Consider the following 12,967-nt stretch of genomic DNA (forward strand, 5'->3'; position numbering starts at 1 on the left):
TATGAGTTTGGTGATCTGCTTTTCCGTTTCTGAAAAAAAAGAAGGCTGTTGGAATTTTGATGGGGATTGTGTTGAATTTGTAGATCATTTTGGGTATTATTGACATTTTAACAATATTAAGTCTTCCTACACATGAACATGGAATGGCTTTCCATTTATTTAGGTCTTTAATTTCTTTCAGCCATGTTTTCTAGTTTTCAGTGTGCAAGTTTTTCATCTCTCTGGAACTGTATTCCAGAGAATACAGTTAACTAAGAACTGTATTCTTAGTTATTTTATTCTTTTAGATGTTATTGTAAGTGGAATTGCTTTTGAAATTTCTTTTTCAGATTGTTCACTGCAGGTGTATAGAAACACAACTGATTTTTTGTGTGTTGATCTTGTACCCAGCAATTTGAAATCTTTTATTAGCTCTAGTAGCTTTCTTCTGGATTCTTTGGCATTTTCTATGTATAGGAACATATCATCTGCAAGTAGAGATAGTTTTACTTCTTTCTTTTAAATTTGGATGCCTTTTTCTTCTTATCTAATTGCCCTGGCTAGAACTTCCAGTACAATGTTGAATAGCAGTGGTAAGAGTGGGCATACTTGTCTTGTCTCCTGATCTTAAGGGGACAGCTTTCAGTCTTTAGCCATTGAGGATGTTATTAGCTGTGGGCTTTTCACAAATGCCCTTTATTATGTTTAAGAAATTACCTTCTATTCCTAGTTTTCTGAGTGCTTTTATCATGAAATAGTGTTGGATTTTGTCAAATGCCTTTTCTGCATCAATGGAGTTAATCATGTGGATTTTTCCTTCCAGCTATTGATGTGGTGTATTACATTGATTGATTTTCTTATGTTGAATCACTCTCATATTCCTACCTGGCCATGGTGTATAATCCTTTCACTATGCTGTTGAATTCAGTTTGCCAGTATTTTGTTGACAATTTTGCTTCTATATTCATAAGGGATATTAATCTGTTATTTTCTTGTGATGTTTTGCCTGGCTTTAGAATCAGGGTAATGCTGGACTCATAGAATGAGTTATAAAGTGTCCCCTCCTCTTCTATTTATGAAGAGTTTGAGAAGGATTGGTGTTCATTATTCTTTAAATATTTGCTAGAATTCACTATTGAAGAAATCTGGTCCTTGACTTTTCTTTGTTGGGAGGTTTTTGATTACTGATTCAATCTCTTTACTTTTGATAGTTCTGTTGAAATATTCCTCATCTTCTTGAGTCAGCTTAGGTAGTTTGTGTATTTTGAGGATTCCATTTCATCTAGGTTATCTAATATTTTTGTGTAGAATTATTCATAGTATTCTTTTACAATCCTTGTTTATGTAAAGTGTAATCCCCACTTTCATTTTTATTTTATGTATTTATTTTTCTTCTTTTCTTTGTCAGAATAACTAAAGATTTGTTAATTTTGTTGATCTTTTCAAAGAACCAGCTTTTGATTTCATTGATTCTCTCTATCGCTTTTCTATACTCTATTTTATTTTTCTCCACTCTAGTCATTATTATGTCCTTCCTTCTGCTAGCTTTGGGTTTAGTTTGCTTTTCTTTTTCTAGTTCCTCAAGGTGTAAAGTAGGTTATTGATTTTAGATATTTATTCTTTTTAATTATAGGTATTTACAGCTATAAATTTCTCCCCTAAGCACTGCCTTTGCTGTATCCCATAAGTTCTGGTATGTTGCGTGTGTTCACTGAAGTGTCTGTTCCTTAGCTTGTTTTCAGCTAGTATTTTGACAGAGATTTCCTTGAATAAACACAGATTAAAACAAATAGACAAATACCTCCTTCAATCTTTGCAAATTGGTTCTTAGCCAAGCTTGCACAGAGCCTAGGGATCGGTCCGAAGTGAAAGTTTAGGGTTTTCTCAAGTCTTTTCTGAGCATGTGTCTTGCCCTAGGCATGCATGTGGCCTTCTAGATTCCCCTGTATGCATGGTGCTTTTGAATGTCCTAATTTCCCAAAGAAACTCTCCCCAGCTTATGTTGCCAGGCTTTAGACCAGTCTATTGTCTATTTTGAAAGTTATCTTTTGCCCCAGGCATCCATGTGTTCTTAGTTCAGCTGGCTGTGTTTTCAAGCAGTGCCCAAGGCTTTTCTGACCTGAGTTCCAAATTAGTTAGACAGAGATGAGCATCTTGTGTCAGTCCTTCAGGTAACTCCAGACAGGTTAAAACAGACATACTCAATAATTTGTAAGTAAGGTCTCTTCTTCCTCTGGAACCAGGGACCAGGATCCCACACTGGGAATATGGGCTAAGTCTGCTGCTGCCCTGGGGAAGAGGTGAGAGAAGGCAAGTAAAAGTGCTGCAAAGCTTTTCCACCATTTTTCTTGATTAAGCATTCAATTGGTGGCTGTAAACCCTTCATTATTTACCAGAGTTCTGACAAAGTTGCATCTGATTTGCTTGCTTTTGGATGTTTCTGTGGGAGCATAGAGCTCCTACAAACCCTCCAGGTGATTCTGATGCAAGATCAATTTTGAGAACTTATCTTGTAAGGCCTAAAATATTTCCTGGGGCACAATAACTGGAGCAGTTGTGGTACTCTCTGGCATCTCTATGTCAGGATTCTTTGAGAAATCCAGACCAGGAGTCCAGTGGTGAGCTGACTTCCACTCATGTCTCCCTTTTCTACTGCTCCCAAAGAGGACAGATAGTCATGGCCACTCAACATTGGCTCTACAGCCCTTATACTAGTGCACTTTTACCTAGGTGAATCAAAGTCTAAGTAAAGCCAGACCATGTATGGATGGACACATGAAATCTAGGACTTGACCTTGGCCTAATTCCACTCTATAGAGGCAAGGTTACTACTGGTTTTAATAGCCATGCAAAAGGCCATATACCCAAAACTCAGATACTAAAGGAAATTCAAGTGAATCTCAAATAAAAGATGTTCTAAGGCAGTGGAGGCTCCTGAATTTCCATATAGGAAAAGCTTGAATAATTGTTCTGTTTGTAAATGGGCAGGGTGAGTAAAAACTAGGAAATTTGTTCTGAAACTGCATTTTAATACTATTTTGAATTAGAGTGTATGCTTCTTCTGGGAGCTTTAGGAGTGACTAGTGGAGATTATGAGTTTAAAGCCTTACTTCTGTCTTGATGCCAAGCCAGGTGAAGTTTTCTTGACCAGTAATGACTAATCATTTGCAGAAATGGACTTGAGAGTGTGGAGGAAAGGACCAGTCCTATGAGACAGAAAAAATCTCCAGCCTCACTGTCTAGGGTCAGTGTCCTCCTCCTCTATAAGAATATAGATGAAAAACCTTAGCTGGAGTCACCAGACTTGAAGGCATGCACACCCAGTCCCCTGTACGCACGTGCTCCCCTAAGAGTCCACATACCACACCCTGCACACATGCTGTGAGCCGAGACACAGCATGATTCTACTCTAAAGCAACAACAGCAAAGCATTTATGTCCAAAAAAGGGACAAGGTCACAAGAAAAAGCCTATAATAATTAACTAAGTCAATGGAAAACTCATTTAAAAATACCCCCCATGGAGGTTTAGGACAAAACAACAGCTTAGTGAATGTTTGGTTACAGTTTATAGCTATTACTTCTTTTGCCCTTGGTATACTGCTGTGATTTTTCAGCTTCCTCTGCTAATCTTGCTCAACACTAGTGATTCAAAGATTAAAGTCCAGGTATGTGAATAGCCCTATTTTCAGCTTTGATATGTGGGCTCTTCTGAGCCCGGTGGTCCCTGTGTTGATTGTTGTCAGTTTTTACCCTGCCAAAAGAAATAAAACTACACCAGTAAGAATCTAGTCGGGAAAACAGAGCCCATATCAAGTGTCCAATAGATGAAATTTAATAGGGGGAATGAAGTGGGAGAGCTGAGAGACCAACCAGGAGAAAGCGAGGCAACCCATAGGTTAGCCATAGTAGAAACCTGCCTATCATCCCGGGGACTGCAAGAAGACAGGGAGGAGGCAGTGCTACTATAGCCTAGGTGCCAAGTTCATTGTAGAGGCTGCCAGGTAGAAGCTATAACAATTGAGGGAAGGTTCCTCAGCAGAAACTAGAACTTAGGAAGAGACGCAGCTACAGCCAAGATGCCACTTGAATTAGAGAACACTGTGCTGGATACCTTTTGTTGAACTGCTTCTCTCCCATTTGTTGCAGTCTTGGTGATACTGTCATACATGGTGCTCTGCCTAACTCTATCCAGGGCATGGATGGGTATGTGATACATGGTATACCAAACACATCCTCTCTCAGAAATTGTAATCTTGAGCTCAAGGACAGAAAATAGTTGGAACTGCTTCAGCCATATGGTGGTACCTTGAAAAGGCCACACATCCATTCCTGTCTACCTAGATCCCCAGAAACACTCTAATGTGTATTTTGTTTTATTTCCCCCAAAATCCTTTATCAAATCTTCCATTAAACTCATTTATTTGTTCCCATTTGCTTAAGTCTGGCAATTTTTAACTATGATGCTTGCCATTCCCCTTTACATCAAGTCCTTGTTTCCAATCCTCAGAATGCCCTTCCATGCCTCCTTTGTCTTAAGGACATCTACTCATCCTTTAATACCTAATTCAAATGTTTCTTCTTCTGTGAAAACTTCCCCAGTCTCCACTCGCACCAGAAAACTTTAGTTGCTTACTCCTCTCATTTCCCATAACATTCTTTTTTTATTAATTTTTTATTGGAGTATAGTTACTTTACAATGTTTTGTTAATTTCTGCTGTACAGCAAAGTGAACCAGCTATATGTATACATATATCCCCTATTTTTTGGATTTCCTTCCCATTTAGGTCACCACAGAGCACTGAGTAGAGTTCCCTGTGCTATACAGTAGGTTCCCATTATATGCTATACAAATCTCTGTTTCAGCACTTATCATATTATCTGATTATTCCATATTTACTTGTCTGTTTCCCTTCTAGACTGTGAGTTCCTTAAGAGCAGAACCATATCTCATTTTATCTCAGGAGTCTCAGTACCTAGCTGCTTGGCACATAGTAAATGCTTGATGAAAGTTTCTTGAATGTATGAATAAGTGAATGGATAAAGTTGCCTGCATATCTCCACTGATTACAGTGGAAACCAGAGTTCTTTCCTTCTTTGCATTTAAAAGGGTTTGGAACTCATGGCTTTAAGGGCTTAAAGGGGAGAAATTATTTCAATGTACGTTCCCAAGAAGAGATATAAAAGAATACTCTTATAAAGACAGGAGACAGAAGAGAGGGAGAGAGACAGAGAGAGAGAGAGACAGACAGACAGACAGAGAAAGAGAGAGGGAGAGGGAGGTGGGGAGAGGGAAAGGGAGAGAGAAGAATGAGAATGAAAAGAAGGCAGTGAGGAGTAACAGCCAATTACAAGACTGTACAAGGAAATTCTGTATGGGGTTCAGAGATATTGAGAGAGGTCTTAGTGTTCCACTTGAGACGATGGCCATCAGATTCTCTAGAGATTTAAGGGAGGTAAGTCCAACGGTATGCTGGTAAATATTTAACAACTAGTTCTCTGGGGAAAAAAAATACCTTAATTTGTAACATTTGCCAGTTTTCTTCTTGTAACTACTCCCACCATGGCCAAATTCAAGCTATCAATGTGGCATGATTGAATGCAGACTTAAGAAGAGATGCTCTGTAGCACACCATGATATCATATTTCCACCGTATAGATACAACAGATATAAATAACTTTGAAATCATAGATCCTAATAAAATGTAGTAAAATAATTAGTGAATAATGAGTATTTATTACTTTAAATGTAAGTCTATAAAATTTAACTTTTAACAATGACTGTGTTTAACCACTTCCTTGTAAACTTCCTGAAAGTTTAACTGTCAGCTCTCATGAGCAGGTGTGAGGTAGTAGCCCAGAACTGTAGGTAACCCTATCCTTGGGCTGGCTACCTGGAACTCAGAGAAGCCCGAATAGATAGAGGTATACCAAAGTGAGATAATGATTGTTGGTTAACTATCACTATAGTATGATGGACAGGATCTAGCCTGCTAGGTCTAAAATGATGAGTGCTGGACACTGAGGGAGCAAATATATAAACATCGTGGTTTCCTGGTACCCAGAAGAGAAACTACACTTGGTAGCTCCAAATACAACACAGCTTCAAAATGGAATACTTCCAATTCATTGCATAATCTGCCTTATTGCTGATATTTGTCTTTATAATTGAAATTGAGCCAGTGAGCAAAACAACTTGTTCTGTTGAGACCGTCTGTTGAATATCCCTGGACTGAGATGGTACTTACAAAGCTATGTTGAGAGCTATGCTCTCTGAAGTTTGTGCAACCAACAGTTTGGTCTTCTTTCTAAAGCATCCAGTTCATAAAGAATCCCCTTTTACTCAAATAAGGAAAATGTATTTGGAATGCCTAGGTTCAGACTTTATGCATGCAAGGAAAAGGTGGTACCAATTATAGTCTACCAAGAAAGTCTCACCTTCGCAAACTCGTCTCTTGGCAGTGAATTGGGCATATTTGTGGTTCCTCACTTCAACATTGTACTTTTGGTCTTCCTTAACCTTGGGATCCATTTTCACAGGACATTTTCAATATCTTTAAAAAGAACAAGGACGAAATACAACTCAACACCTGATATTGTAATTATAAAAGCACCTACTATGTGCTTAGCACACTATATACGTCATCTCATTGAATCTTCAAAAAAACCCAACAAGTGGATACTATTATTTTCTTATTTTCAAATGAGGAAATTGCAAATCAGTAAGTCAAAGTACCTTGCCCAAGGTCATATAGCTCATGAGAGCAGTCCTGGGATCTGAAGGCAGGTGTGTCTGATGCCCAAGTCTCATGGGCTATCCGCTATACCACGCTGCCTGAAGCGCTGTCTCTCCATTGGAGAAGCTAGTGAGAGAGCGAGGGTGATCTGTGCACAGTGTCAAACGGTAAGTAGAAAGGCATGTGTCTTTCTGGAGAGTTACATGGGAATTCTGAACTCAGGCCATAAGAATTAAAAGCACAATTAATTGAAACCAATATTTCCTTTTGAAAGTTGGTACTTCAGGGCAGCTTGTAAAGAAAGTTATTAGATAAAATTAGACATCTTTGTTCCCTTCCTCTTGTTCTTACTTTTTTTTCCCTTGCCATACTTTGGAAAGGAAAGCTTTTCCTGGTGGTTTAGCCTGCACCTCTGTTTGGCATAAAAATCTCTTTAGCCTTCATCTGAGCTGTCAGACCAACTTGCCTTCCTATTTCGTCTCTCCCTCTCTCAGCCTGAAAGAACACCTTAAGTGGAGGCAAAGGGGTAGGAGAGAAAGACTAATAGTGATGTCTCTCCTCTAACATTTCTCCTTTCTTTCTTTCCATGAGTAACACCAAATGCCCCATTTACTTACCAGGTTTACCCCAGTCCTACAGTTTTATAGCCATTTTGCCTGGGCAGTTTGTGTGTGTGTTTGCGTGTGTTTCCTTCTTCCCTATTAGCGTTCACTTCACATTCCATCCTTCTACAAGAGTGCCTCAAGCAGAGAGTTTCTTACATACATTGCTGAGGTTACTGCTAAATTTGCTAGCTGGTTCCCTTTAGAAACCCCTTAACAATGGTCTTATTTACAAAGTGCTCCAGAAAATTGAAAGAGACCATATGGATTCCATCTTAACTAAATAATTTGAATAAAATTTGAACTGAAAATTAAACCAGTTTTATTAAAGGGCCCATCCTATCTTCCTTTTCATTCATGTTCTCGATTCTTCCCAGCATCTCCCTTTTTGCAGCCCTGTTAGGAGCCCAAGATCCACCCCCTTCCCCCAACCACCAATGAAACAAAACTGGCTGGAAGCATGTGGACTAGTGGTTCTCAACCCTGGTTGAATGATGGAATCACCTGGGAACTTTTAAAATTATTATTATTCAATTGTCTAGGGTGGAGCTTGGGCATCAGTATTGTTTCATAGCTTCCTAGATGATGATTCTAATCCTATTCTCTGAGCCTGTCTTCCCTGCCTCACCTTTTTCCCTATCAAAATTTGTTCTCATCTATCAATTGGGAAAAGAGCTAATAAATTCATCTGCAATAAGGCATTGATAACTGATAGAAGCTTAACATGCTAGCTGCCAGTGGGATTTTTCATTTTTATTATGAAAAAAATAAAAAGAAAAAACGCTGATGGCCTATATTTAGGCATAGGGGAAATATTTCGGTTGGAAATGTTTCCCAGCCTCCAATTCAAATTATATAAGTTAGGGTCCTCCATGTTTTTCTCTCTCTCTCACACACACACACAAATATCCATTACAAACCTTAACTAAATACAGGAAAACTGAATTCTAAAATTCAATGATAATAATTTTATTATAGTGAGAATAATGGTAATTTATTTGCAGTATTTCACCAAGACACTTATATCCAGATAAATAATGACTGGAGTTATAGGTCAGGTTCTACATCTCTTTGGTTTCTTCGCTTACCTTTATTTTGATTAAAAGAAAAAACACAATTCACAAATTAAAGTTGTTAGGAATGGCAGTAAGTATTTGGTGGCTCTGGCAGATTGTTTTGGATATTCATGTTCAGATAGAACATTAACCTAGAAATTATGAAATAATTTCTCACTACAGGCTACATTCAATACTCCATCAGACAGACAGGGAGATGATAAGCATTTACACTTAAAAGCTGAAAAGGTGAATGTTTCAACTTGGAAGATAGTAGCAAATGGATCTAATCCTTTCTTTGGCTGTATTCAGCTCTGAAAGGTATTTTTTCACATTTCATTACAGCATGTGGATGTGGTTTTAATATACACTGAATTTCTTTCTCCAATGAGTGAAGAAAATCACCAAGTCAAACTCTGGATGATTGAACCATTTGTATCACATTTGAGTCATCTAAAGAAATCCTGATACCATAAAATGGTAATATTTAAGCCCTGAAGTGATAATCCTCAGACTGTTCAAAATGCAAAATATATTGCTGAGATATACCACCTGAAAAATTCTATTGAAATGATACAGATTTTCTTTGGTGTTATCACTGTCATGAAGAAATGCTTTATGTTTCATTCCTCAAAAAACTTGGGAGAATATTCTTCCCCTTGATAGTCCTCATAAATCACTGTGGAAAGATAGACTTGTGTACTTACTACCCATTTCTTCACTTAGCATCTTCACTTAGCATTTCTTCACTTAGCATCGTGAAAAGATGAACACTCAATGGGAGGTATGTTATCATAATCCCAATCTTGACTGTTTTTTTCAACATTGAATCAAATTCAAGAGGTATATTGTTGACCACTAATTTTCTTTGAATACTTCTAAGTGTGAATTGATATTCAGGTGCAAGTTCTTTTATTCATGTGGCTGCAGTGTTCTTCCTTGTTGCATGCATAACTGCTGTTTTGTCAATTTTGATTTTAGCCCTATTTTTTTCAGTTTTTAATCATACATCACAAAATGATCTTTAAGTAAATGAATATTATCTTCTCTTGAAGGCTTATTTTTCAGTGATTAATGGAACAAAAGTTAACCAGCACTTTTCTTGAATATGTATATCAATATGCCAACTGAAAATGTCTTGTAATATGTTCACAAATTAGAAATTGTTCTTCCACTATGTCATCCAATAATATTATGCAACATATGATAGTAATGAGCCAATTGTGCCAAATATTCATTCTGAATGTTTATGAATATAATAGTTGCCACAAACTCTGTGGTTAGTATTGTAAGTTTCTTAGAAAAAATGTTAAAAGTAGTGCATATACTCTAAGCAGTGCAATTTTTGTTGATGCCATTGTAGTTTGGGCCTCTTATTTCTTGTTGGTAATAATATTCATCAATCTAGTATTGGAAAGTATTATTTTCTGCTTTTTCTGGAAACATATGACTGGTTACCAGAGTGGTCCCTGTGCTTTCTATGAAAATGTTATGAAGGCTTTGGTGGCATCATTGGATCAAGTTTCCTAACACTATGATCTTCACAAAAGCCAGTGTTTCCTAATTTCTATTGCTATATTAGCAGAAATTGTTTTTCTATCATAGAGAAGCCACATATTAATCTTACTAATTATGAAAAAGTAGCATTGTAAATTAAAAGATTTTTTGCCTGCTACATCAAATCATCATATTTTCACATTACTTGTCCTAATGCACATATTTTCACATTCTATATTTATCTCAAAGTCAAATTCATTATTTATGTTTTTAATGTTACCTTGAGCTACTGTAGTTTTTCATCACTGATTTTGTACTTGAATAAACCACTTTTGAGCCATTAATATTTTGGAGGACTAGAGAGAAAATGCAAAAAGTGGTAACCATGAAACATGCAAAATTAAGACTATAGCAAATGACACGACAAATGGCACGACACGAACACCTTGTTATCTAAATGTGAGCCAAGATGAACCAATAACTGAATTTCTTTTAGTATATGGGCAGCCTCACCTATTAACACCACATTGAGATACCTAGGGGAAAAAATATGATTAGTCAGGTGTAATCCGGCCATTATGTCCCACAAGCTCTGGCATGAAACGTAAATACATTCCATTACCACAAAGAAAACCAATTTACATATGGGGGAAATGAGTCTTAGAGAGGCAAAGTGACTTACCCAAAGTTTCACAAGTGTAAATCAAACCCAATTTGCACAAATTGGGCATTTAGCTGCCTCACTCAGGCATCAAGATAAGCATCACCTCCTTTGGCATCAATAAGGAGTGACTGAAAGAGATGGGGGTATTTACCTTGGGAAAGAGAAGCCTGTCTAGGGAGGAAGAATGGCAGAGGTAGCTGTGTTCAAATATGTGAAGGACATTCCTGAGAATAAGGAGCTGTCCTGTCTGGTTGGTTGTCCTGAGGGCAGAACATGGGTGTGTGGAAGGAAGTTACAGGGGAGCAGGATTGGCTCACCAGCAGGAAGAACATTCTGTCAAGTGGAATCCTGTGCCCGCTGAGGCACGGAGCTTCCAGGTCTGTCCCAGGTCACTTGGAAACTGGATGGGGACGCTTGGCAGGAAGGCTGAGGAGGGGAGTCCTCCACCAGGTAGAGAGGGTGGGAGCAGGTGAGCTGAAAGAGTTTCTAGCCCGAGTCTGATGAGGGCCTGGAGGGAGGAGGACTGATGAAGGGGGACAGATGGACCCCAGGCCCCTTCTGTACCTGACACTCGGGTGCCTTGCTTCAGCTCTGTCTCTTGCCTGCCCAGTTTCAACCCCACCTGTTTTCAGGGTGACCAAGGGGGAGCCTTTGAGGTTCAAGATGGGAGACTGAAACTTCTGCCTCCCAAAGACACAGGGCTGTTTCTCCTGCAGCCATGCAGGCCCCACATCCACACTGGGGTCCCTTATCCCACATAGAACCCTGAATCTAAAGTTTAACCCTGGGAATAGGAGAATGGAAGGGACTCAGGACACTATCTACACTTGGCAGCCAACACTGGAGAAATGTGAACAGCTGAGCGGACTCACGTTAACCCTTGGCCATTCTCAAACCACAAGACACCTTCTACTTGAAAACCTTCTAGCTTAACTCTACCACATCAGCGAATTGCAATCCCCATATCCAGTGACCTCTTTGCCTTTAAGTATAAATGCAGCAGCAATAGAACAGCATGACTTAGGATGAGGCCAAGAAGACAGGTATTACCCGGTTTGCAATTTGGTCAAAACTCTAGTATTACTGGTGTCATCAGCACACTTTTCCAAGGTAGATAGAAGATTTTAGAGACTTATTTAAACCATCTCTTCGTAATACTGTGGTATTGTCTGTATGCCTAATTATAGCTGACAAGAGGATCTCAAGGAATTCAAGAATTCTCTATGTCAGTGCTGGGGTGGACACTGGATAGATGGCTAAGAATGCTCTCATACAGCTGGTATGCACTGTGATTAAAATTCTCGGGGGTTGGGACTTCTCTGGTGGTCCCATGGTTAAGAATCTGTGCTTCCAATGGAGGGGGCACAGGTTCAATCCCTGGTCAGGGAACTAGGATCCCACATGCCAAGGGGCACAGCCAAAAAAATAAAAAAATTAAAAAAATTATCTGGGGTTAAAATATTAACATACTTCTGTACTGGTTTGTAAATAACACTGCCCCAAGCCTCCCAAGTACTCCTTTGGCCCTGGCCACTTGAGCCTCCCCTCCCCAGGCTCCTGCCATGCCTCAACTATGGGGAAATGACTGACATGCAGGGAGCCTTCCAGATCCAGCTCCTGATGAGACCAAAGATAGTTCAATATTTTAAAATATTACCTCTGATTAAGTCTTAGGTCTTTTGTCTGGGAGAGGGGACATGAGACTTGGGGTCAACCACTTCAATCTTGAGAAGCCAAATTTGGAAGAATTTTATTGTACTATATATAAAGAGGAAATACAGAGCAACTTAGGTGCTGAAGAAGAGTCATTGAAGGACTGGGTTCTAATTCCCAACATTATGACCTGAGGTCAGACCCTTAAGCTCTTTGTAACAAAGTAGATTTAGTGTTATAAAGCTTAATGATATGTTCCAAGAGCTTCTGATGAACGGCAAGAAAGCTTTTCTTTACATCTGTAAGTTGGGATTTGTTAATTACTGTCATTGTTCCTCTGATAGTTCTGAGTACAGAAGAGTACACCATTTTTTTCATAATGCAGTGATCGTCCTTGAAATATCTGTCACATTTAGTAATATCAGCTAACATTTACTAAGCGCTTACTCACCCAGACACTATTCTAAGCATTTTATGTGTAGTGTCTAATTTAATACAACTATTCAGGTAGACATCACTATCGTCACTATTTGATGTTGAAGAAACTGAAATCCAGGGATTATTTAACTTGCCCAAGTCACTCAGCTGATAAGTGGCTGAGCAAGGTTTTGAACTGAGGCAGTCTGACTTCTGAGCCCACATGCCTACCTGCTATGCTATATTGTATATCAACCAGGTCCACTACACCTCATTTAATCCTCCAACATCTACCTTAAGGTAGGCATCATCACCCTCATTTTATAGGCAAGGAAACTGAAGCTCAGAGATGAAACGACTTGCCT

At 38.8% G+C, this 12,967-nt stretch overlaps 1 long non-coding RNA gene across 1 annotated transcript in view; it reads right to left on the reverse strand.

The window, feature by feature from the left end:
* LOC137217360 (uncharacterized) overlaps positions 1-12,967 on the reverse strand; it is a 61,424-nt gene that overhangs the window by 10,662 nt on the left and 37,795 nt on the right. Inside the window, exon 2 of the long non-coding RNA XR_010940076.1 lies at positions 6,416-6,531. This is a non-coding gene — a long non-coding RNA (uncharacterized lncRNA). The remainder of the gene's footprint in view (positions 1-6,415; positions 6,532-12,967) is intronic.

Source organism: Pseudorca crassidens, chromosome X (assembly GCF_039906515.1).
Source record: "Pseudorca crassidens isolate mPseCra1 chromosome X, mPseCra1.hap1, whole genome shotgun sequence".
In the NCBI taxonomy this organism is placed as follows: domain Eukaryota; kingdom Metazoa; phylum Chordata; class Mammalia; order Artiodactyla; family Delphinidae; genus Pseudorca; species Pseudorca crassidens.